This window comes from Sinohyriopsis cumingii, chromosome 11 (genome assembly GCF_028554795.1).
Source record: "Sinohyriopsis cumingii isolate HCF-2022 chromosome 11, ASM2855479v2, whole genome shotgun sequence".
NCBI classification, from domain to species: Eukaryota; Metazoa; Mollusca; class Bivalvia; order Unionida; family Unionidae; genus Sinohyriopsis; species Sinohyriopsis cumingii.
Window position 1 is genome coordinate 7,447,636 of NC_142971.1, and position 10,114 is coordinate 7,457,749.

A 10,114-nucleotide genomic window follows, 5' to 3' on the forward strand; every position below is an offset into this window, starting at 1 on the left:
ATAGTACCTGTCAGGTTGTTGTTGTTGTTGTTGTGGGGTTTAACGCCATTTTTCAGCACACGATAGGCTATGCATGGCGGCCAGTATTAATGGTGGAGGAAGAACCCGGGAAAACTCTGGGAAGAACCACCGACCCACGAGAAGTTACTGGCAAGCTTTCTCACACACCCACATTGGCCGAATCCTGGACTCGAACCCACGCAGACAGGTGAGATGGCAGTGATCCATAACAGAAAGCGCTTTAGACCACTCGGCCACTCGGGGCCCCTACCTGTCAGGTAGCTAGATACAAATACCATCTAAACTTGCTTATAAGTCGAGTTAGCTAGATACAAATACCATATAAACTTGCTTATAAGTCGAATCCAACAGCAAGCAATAAAGACCCTTTACTGCCATTGTTTAACATGCTTGCAGATCAGTGTTAATGAATGTTAGTTCAAATAATTACTCCTAACAAACTGCACAGACCCAGATCTGCCAGCATATTATGCAATGACAGATTTGGTTCTCTACAGTTTGCAGTCAAGACTTTACTAATAATCGAGTATATAAAGCAGAGACAAGAATGCTATGTATATATACCTTGTATTTAAATCAATTCATATTCACAGCTGATATAAGTTATAACATTCTCTGTCCAACCGTTCTAATAAAATGATGATTCTTAAAGTGAATAGTTTTTCCTTTTCTCAGTCTGAATGATGTTTTTCTCTTTCAAGTAATGGCCTCTAATAAATTATAACCTAATTCTTCCAAAAATATATCATTGGACAATCGGTCAGTACCATTCTGGATCTTATATACTTTGATCCATCACACCGGAAGAAGAAAACACAAAAGGAATATTCACCCGCAGTGTAGAAGTGTAAATTACTGTTGGATGGTATGGTATGGGTCACTGTTTGTGTAGAACTATTGGCCCCAAAGACAATGTGCATTTCCTTTGGTGAGCCAACAAGTGAAGGTAAAAAGCAGAAAAAGTTGTGTGAGATCAACAAAACATGGTTTAATCACATCCTCTGGACACAGATAGTCCCATGAAGCAGCCATGACTCAAACCTCATGGGCTTTTAATCTTCATGAATGAAAGGTCCCTCTTGGTAAGGGACTGATAAGCTTTCTTGACAGTTATGGTAACCCACCTCAAAATGATGGAGGCTGAAATATCAGCGGAGCCCTTATGGGAGAGGAAAAAAGTGCTTCCTTCTCCCTTTAGAAGTTGCCAAATAAAACTGAAAGCTAGGAAACCTGGTTGGCAAAAGAAACTCATAATTTCCATTTAACCATTACACAGCCTTACTCTATGGCATGAAGCTCATTCGTCATCTTGCAGACAAAAAGGTCAGCAAGAAAACAGTCTTCAGGGTAAGGTTCAAAAGAAGCTCTACTCAAGGATTATTGAGAGTTACAGACCACAAGAAACATGAGAGACTCCGTCTTGGCATTAGCAAGTGAGACACAGGTCTTTGCAGCTCAAAATATCTGATCAGGTCTGCTATGTGTGAATCCCCACTAATGCTTGGGCCCTTCAAAAATTCAATTGTGCTGGACAGGGCTGCCCTTTGATGGCAGAAACTGAGCATAGATTCTCTTCAAAAAGGGAAACAAGAAAATCAGCCACGGTGCTTAGTATTGTTTCTCTTCAAAAAGGGAAAGAAAAAAATCGGTTACTATGCTTCTAGGGGGGCAGCTAGGATTAACCCATTTCATACTTACACTAATGACAAAAGATTCTTAACTTGGTGTCTTAGACTTTGGATGTAGATCGCCTCCCGGACTGAACAATGAACCAAGTGCAAAAGTTGGAGAATCTGTGGAATGTTGTGGATGAGACAACCCCTGTGATGTAACAGAACAACCCTCCACTGGAGTAGTGTCCTGGGTTGGTCTATCAGCAAGATGAGATGATCACTGAATCATGCTTATTGAGGCCACAGAGAGGTTATCCAGATGATCACTGAACCATGCTTATTGAGGCCACAGAGAGGTTATCCAAATGATCACTGAACCATGCTTATTGAGGCCACAGAAAGGTTATCCAAACGATCACTGAACCATGCTTACTGAGGCCACAGAGAGGTTATCCAGATGATCACTGAACCATGCTTATTGAGGCCACAGAGAGGTTATCCAAATGAGCTGAATAGTGGAATTCCTTACTTTGTGAAGTACCTGTGGGATCATTTTGAAGGGTAGGAAGGCATAAGCTAACCAGTGATCCTACTTCAGGCTGAAAGAATCCACTTCCCAGGCCCTCGGGCCAGGAACATTGGAAATATAAAAAGGGAGCTTGTTATTTTACCTATGTACTTTTTTTGTTCTATTTTTTTCTCTCATTTAAACAACAATAACTATTTCAACCTCTCCTTGGGTATCATCAGTTGGTGAAAGATCTACAAGCAAGACTGTCTCATCCAAAAAACCTCAAGGATATCCTAGTCATGGCAAAGCTAACGCCAATCACTAATCAAGACCACCCTAGTCAATCTGGTCCCTGTGGTGATAAAAAGTGCAAAACATGTCAACATATGATAGAGATCAGGACATTTTTTAGCACAGTGACTAGAGAAATATTAAACATACATGGTCCAAACAAAATGTGCAAAACAGAGAATGTCATTTATCTCATTACATGTAAGATCTGTAGCCTTCAAAATGTTGGATAAACTGAAAAGCTACACAAAAGGATCAGTCTTCACAGATCTGATTGGATGACAAAGAAGCTGTACAGAAGCCCGGTCACAGAACACTTCTCCTCCCCTGGCCACACTTTCAGTGATATAACACTTATTGCTATTGCTCACAACCGCAACTGGAGTCCCCAAACCAGGAAAGAAAAGGAATCTTACTGGATATGCCACCTTAAAACATTGAAACCAAGTGGTTTAAACCAAGAAGACCAGAAAAAGACAACCATGCACAAAAATAAAATTATCTTTTGCAGCCAACATATTTTCTTTTAAATAATTCTCTAAATTTGCTTAATAGCCTAAGACTACTATAACAATGAAATATCCAGGACATAATTTGCGCTTACATAAATTTACATAAAATAATAGATGTCATTATGGCTCATCGATTTCTTGGTCAATACAAATATTATCCAGTATCAGCAACAAGCTGAAATAAACTAGTTGACACAGAATATAATTAAAAGGTTGAATTCCTGTAGAAACAGCCATGTAAAGTTTTGCAAACATAACCGTTTTTCTGTTTTATTTGTTTGTCTTTTGTATGTTTTGTATTTGCCTTTGAAAAAAAAAACTCATTAGAGTCGAAAGCACTCAGGCTAGCTAGACACTAGTTTCGCACTGTTTGTTGTCAGTTTATTGCATTTATTTTAATCAATCTCTGACACACGTGATCCCTTGCTGGATCCAATGAACTTGAAAGGATTGTAATTCGCCATATGATTTGTATTCTTTTTATATATATATATATATATATATATATATATATATATATATATATATAAAATATATAAAGATCTAGGGCAACTCTGTGGAAAATAAAAATGCCATATCTTTCCTAATTATTAAGTATTTAATCAATGGAAATTTAGGCTAACTGTTCTTATCATGAACTAATTTACAAAACTCTGATGTTTTATTTGATCTACTGACTTTTATCTTCCTGTTGTTCTGTGCATCATTATTTCACATCTTAAAGAATGACACAGCCATATTTATTGTTATGGCAATGCCAATAATGTAAAGTGGAGATTCTGTTTAACCCTTGACAGTATATATTGTATTATGGATGGGAACACTCAGGCATGGCAATGTGTATCAAAGTCAACTTTGTTGCTTGACGCATAAGATTTGATGATCAAAGCAGTTTGACAGATGTTATAGGAATATCTTCCATTCTGTGCATGCTTTTGTTAGAGATAAGGAATCTGAAATTATTCAAATTCAGTTGCATTGTTAAGTATATAAGTAATCAGATTTACATTTTTAACTACAAAAGGCAGAGAAGTTTTGCAATTGGTCGAATTATCATTACCACTGGATCTGAATTCAGACCATCACCCTCCTCCTTGTTTCAACAGAAAGCATGAAAGAAAACTGACATTTCAATTTTAACTTTCACCTCAAACATAAGTTTAAAAGCTCAAAAAAGATATTTTATGCTCTACTGTTGCTAATCATATGATCACGAACGAGTGATATAACATTGCTTTCTCCGAAATTCATGCAAAAAATTCACCCGAGATCCCATTTCTAAAATTAATGAGTCCCAATAATTATGCTCTTTTCTCCATGAAATAATACAGAACATTATGCATGCATTATTGTGTCTCCATTATATGTTATCAGACTGCATAATGCTCATTCATCATGTAATATTTAGTAATGTAATAAATAAATAAAAAATGAAGGTTGTTGATAAGTGGCTGTGTGTATAGTCGACTGTCAGATGCTATTGTCTGTACAAAAGAGACTGTGAAAAGCATTTCTGACTCAAATTACTCAAAAATAATTAATTATTATATATTTTCATGTGCTACTATGAAAATAAAGACAGTTTTGACATAAAATATGTGTTTGATATTTAATAATTTCCTCCGTCATCTTCAAAACCATTATATTTCAGACAAATCAAAATGGGATATTACTTGTTTACATACAAAATTAAAATAGCTTTTTATCACTGGAAGTAAATAAACTGTGGATTTTTAGTACAAACTTGTGTATTCTGATTTTTAACCTGTAAAAATTGTCTTGCTGGATGAAAAAACAATATTAAAACATTTAATTTGCATCACCCCATTGTTACATGTGATGCGTCTGTCCAACCAGTTAAGTGATGTTCAGCAACTTGACCTGTCATGAAACTTTCAGTAAATAAATAGTAAGATGTGCATTGTGGAGTCATTTTATATTGTGTTTGAATAGAGAAAACTTACATACTTTTATATATTCAATATTTGACAAATTTATGAATTTACAGACAAACTGTCTGTGTCCATCCACTTTCACCATTGCATATATGAGTCAAATTTTGGGTTATATTTTTACTGAAACCCCAAACAACTGCACAAGGCATTCAATTTGCACATGGCACACTTGCCATTCTGTTGTCAAATCATGATGCAGCCAATCAGACGTTGATTACAGTTGATCAGGATGCTTGCTAAGAACGTCCATGAAAACATTATGTGACTGCTATGTGAACTGGTTAATAATGTAATATGTGACAAAATAAGAAAATTCTTTAAATGGGTAGCAAATAGACTTAACATAAATTATTTAACTCTATTTACAAATGCATGATGACCATTAAAATGAAAAAATTCAGTGAGGAAACACCAGTATTTTTCAGCACTCTCAAGATGGTTATTTATGACTGACATCAAAACCAGCCTCATTTTCAAACCTAAGTGTTTGTCCATGTTATATTATTGTGTATAAACAGCTGCAATGTTAATATACATAACTGAAATTCTATACCAATTTATCTGAAATTCTATACCAATTTATCTGAAATTCTATACCAATTTATCTGATTGTCTGACCTTAGTATTGACATTTGCACTTTATGCAGTACAATCAAAATGTTATTTCTGACCAACCTGTCTGCAAATCATTGGAACAAAAATGGCATTCATAAAACTTGATTACTGTTTAATGATTCTCATCTGTGTTATTTCAAGAAGATAGCACTCACATGTGCCTAATTAAGCTGATATAAATACTGCATTTCCAATTAAGGATTGTGTATAATTAGATTACCTCAGTATACATATAAAGTGCATCTGCATAACATTTATGAAACAGAATTAGCAGTCATAGTAACATGATTCTTGTCTATTGTCTAGGAAAGTTACACAATACATGTATAACACTGCTTGCTCAAAATCAGATTGTCAAAGATTTTACACTGATTGAGACTTTATAGCAACAACAGTATCAGATCAACAATTAAAATTAAAGGACCAAAGTTTCCTTTGACATCAAATGCTTAGTTCAGAAGCCACCCTAAGCAAGTTGGCATATGACAGATCATACATAAAAGCCAAGAGGTACATAAAGAATCAATATTATATATTGCAAATGAAAATAATTCAACAAAATATAAATATAGGACTATATCAATATTTGAAAGTACATACATGTACTAATACATTACAGACTCAACATACTAAATTAATACAGTTTTCAATATTTCTGTTTTAGATTACATCATTACCATTAACAGTCAAATTTGTCAAGAAAGTTGGCAAATTAAGAGGCAATGATAAAGCTAAATACAAATTATTATTAATAGATGTGGTGGCAGCTATTTCCAGCACCAAACCTGTCAACTGCTGACTCCCAGATATTTTATGAATTTTAGATAGAGAAATACAATTTAGTTTTAACTGTCCCTGTTATATGAGTTACATTTTCTACCCTAATAAAGTTTTAATACAAATTTAATGGCAAAGGTATCAAATCACATGTGATGTAAGTCTTTTGATCAAAATGATCAATATGAAATACTAACACTTAACAAATGTCTTAAATGGGATAAGATTTAACCTATGTGACTTCATCTAATCCCATTACAACTGCTTCAGATTTGTTCTACACAACAGGGGTGCACAACTTTTTTTTGTCAATATATAGAACAGGGGTCAAGGTTGTGCACCCCTGTTCTATATATTGCACACTACATGACTCAAATTCTCTTTGTAGAAATGCATCTAGAAAAATGCAATTTTGCTGACAAAAAAACTTGCATACGAAGGACCACGCTGTGAGAATTTTCATCAATACACAGGTTTCAGATTCCTGGAGAATCCTGTCTCCTACCATTGGATCAGTTCTAGTTGCTGGATGTCTCCTTTGGCAGAACACTTTACTCCAGTAACCTTTGCACTCAATAACTTTCTTGTTTTGCTATGCCATAAACATCAAACCAAACCACCCATCCTTGTAACATACTACTTAGCTTTGTCTTTCCCAGCCATCAAAAAAGAATTGTGCATACAAATTTCTCCCTTACAGAGCCAGGTACCAAAGTAACCAATAATGCTATTGTTAACCGATGCACAATATCTATGTCACATGTAGTATTAGTGTATGTATCAGTAAAAAAGTATTCTAGCTGACATCCTAAGACATGCTGAAAATTTTGCTGGGCAAGTAAAATTTTCTTATTTATATTTTTTTTAGATACAATAAGGAAAATCACAAATTTTGCTAAAGCTGATGACAATGTTGATTCAGGGCAAGTAGAAAATTTTGGGGTTCCTCCTGCCATGAAATGGAGACGCACCCAGTCAGTATGCACAAAATGTCAGTACACGCATTGACCAATGCTGCACTCAATTGTCCTACTTGATATAAAGAACAATGGAAAGTATTGCATTTCTATCTTCTCTATTTATGTTTACAAGGCAACTCATTCTGACACTGACAAGTAACTTGCCTCAGTATTTCTGTTTACAGGCAACTCATTCTGACACTGACAAGCAACTTGCCTCAGTATTTCTGTTTACAAGGCAACTCATTCTGACACTGACAAGCAACTTGCCTCAGTATTTCTGTTTACAAGGCAACTCATTCTGACACTGACAAGCAACTTGCCTCAGTATTTCTGTTTACAGGCAACTCATTCTGACACTGACAAGTAACTTGCCTCAGTATTTCTGTTTACAGGCAACTCATTCTGACACTGACAAGTAACTTGCCTCAGTATTTCTGTTTACAGGCAACTCATTCTGACACTGACAAGCAACTTGCCTCAGTATTTCTGTTTACAAGGCAACTCATTCTGATACTAACAAGTAACTTGCCTCAGTATTTCTGTTTACAAGGCAACTCATTCTGACACTGACAAGCAACTTGCCTCAGTATTTCTATTTACAAGGCAACTCATTCTGACACTGACAAGTAACTTGCCTCAGTATTTCTGTTGTCAAATTAATGCTAGTGTGACTATATGCCATCGATCTACAGAATTAAATCAAGTGCACAAGAAGTTTTTCATGACTACAATTACACTACTGTTGGGCATTTCTGCGCACCTAAGGTTATCATTTCCAATACTGAAGCAAAATGCATACCGAATTTGAGCGATTGACAAAAATAAAATACAGCAATGCTTACCATTTGAAAAGATGCCATTGTCACCAGAATATTCTGTTCAAAATAATATTAATTTTGGACACATACCACCCCCTCATTTTTCCTGACTCACGATATGTCGGCCTATTCTGCGCAATGCTTTGAAAGATGTAATGTTTATCCATCTTGCTACAGAAATGAAATATATTACTTTGGACTATTTCTGTCAGCAGTTCAGTCGATTAATTAGGTCATGTTTATAGCTAGTTTTACAAAATTCAACGTAAAAATGCCAATAAATGGCAAGAGATATTAAGCAAACTAAACCGATGTTGTAAAAAAGTTAGTAAAGTTCAACATTTTATGAAAAATTGCATGGAAGAGAAATAACAATGAATAGGATGTAATGTGTTTACAAAGTCTTGTTGATGGGGAAAAATTACTACAGAATTTAGAAACAGACTATACACCGGGTAATTTGTTGAGAATTTATTGTGTAACGTCAAGTAGATGAGTTGGGAAGCAGACAATTTCATACATGTGGGACAATTTGCAAAATTGGAAACTTGGATTAAAATAGCTTTGTTTTAAGGTACGCATAGTAAATCGAATTTTCTGGGTTACCGGTTCAAGAAGATCATGGAGTGGGTCTTCACATTGCCATTTAGAAATCACATTTTTATGTGCATTTCGAGTCTAAATTTTGGATATTTTTGTACACTTCATGAATATCACTTTTCTTAATTAATGTATGATTCTTCTTTCTGGATACAAAATGGATTTTTGACCCAAAACAGCACGTGATAAAATGTTTACAGAAATGACGTATTGTTGCGCAGAATTACCCAACGCGCATAACAGGCCAACATGGCGGTACTTCAAAGATGCACAGAGCTGGTTGGTGCAGGCTGTACCTGTCGTTTCTTTCCAGTCTTTTTTTTCTTTTTCTTTTACCTCAAGAATGTTTTTACTCCACAGATATAATGGAGTTGCATGGTTCATATCTTCTATAAATCAAACATGAATTTCTCAAAAGTTATTTGAGAAACTAAATTTTTATTAAACAAATATCCAAGACCTATCACATTCCAACGAAAATTTAATTATCGGTCTCTTTAGTCCTATATGTAAGACCTGGCGGTGATATTTATGTTGTGGGCGTCACCTAAGCACCTAAACAAAATCAACACGTGCTATGTCTTACACGTAGGACTACGGTCTCTTAGACGTCTACTCAATAGTGATGCAAGGTACTACATTATTAACTATCAGAATTGATCCCTCACTGAAGCAGTGAAGGGCTACCTATGAACCACCAAAAGCTGGACATAACCGTTCTGTACTGCTTACATACCGTCTCAAGCTTACAATCTACAGTTCCGAGCAATATTTTCAAGGATCACAGATCCACAACTGAATTTCTTAAATTCAATCTTCGTAACTGTGTAATCCTAGAAAATATTTTACGGAAGGATAGGTTCTCCGAATGCCACTGTTTGCATTTCTTTGTGAATATCAATTCACGCTATCAATATGTACACATATATTTGCAAGGAACTGATGCGTACCAGAATAAGTCAATTTTAACGTCTAGCGTAATTTAAGCCCAACGCCAATATGAATCTGAATTACCTCCCGTGATGAGAAATTTTCGTACTTTCATAACTGAAGAGTTTTCCAAACACAACGCTTGTTCCGTGTTAGTCTGGTTACCTGCTTAGTATGCGCCCTGCGTTGTGGGGTGCAACGCAGGTAGCATACTAAGCAGGGAACCAGACTAGTTCCGTGTCTCAGAGCAAAGAATGCAAACATTGGGATAGAGTATCAATTCTAACCCCAGTCAACCCCACCCCAACCCAGAAATTAATTTGATAAAAAGAGTACAAAACCTTCAGTAACTACATTATAATGTAGTTATAACAAAACATAGAAATTCACTATCGCAATCTGAAAATACATCTTCAGTTACGAAGAAACTAAACGAGACTCGTATAACTTATTCGAACAAGAGCCCTGGTTAAAATTATACACAGAGCTTCATACATCGTAAAGACAAA

General features: G+C 35.5%; 1 protein-coding gene across 5 annotated transcripts in view; it reads right to left on the minus strand.

Annotated features, from left to right (window-relative positions):
* The window catches only part of LOC149787571 (protein deacetylase HDAC6-like), a 548,042-nt gene extending 538,333 nt beyond the window's left edge, over positions 1-9,709 (minus strand). For all 5 annotated transcript variants that reach the window (XM_089973728.1, XM_089973727.1, XM_089973729.1 and 2 more), the window contains exon 1: positions 9,626-9,709. The gene's annotated coding sequence lies outside the window, so the exon portion shown is untranslated. The remainder of the gene's footprint in view (positions 1-9,625) is intronic.
* Positions 9,710-10,114: the final 405 nt, after the last annotated feature.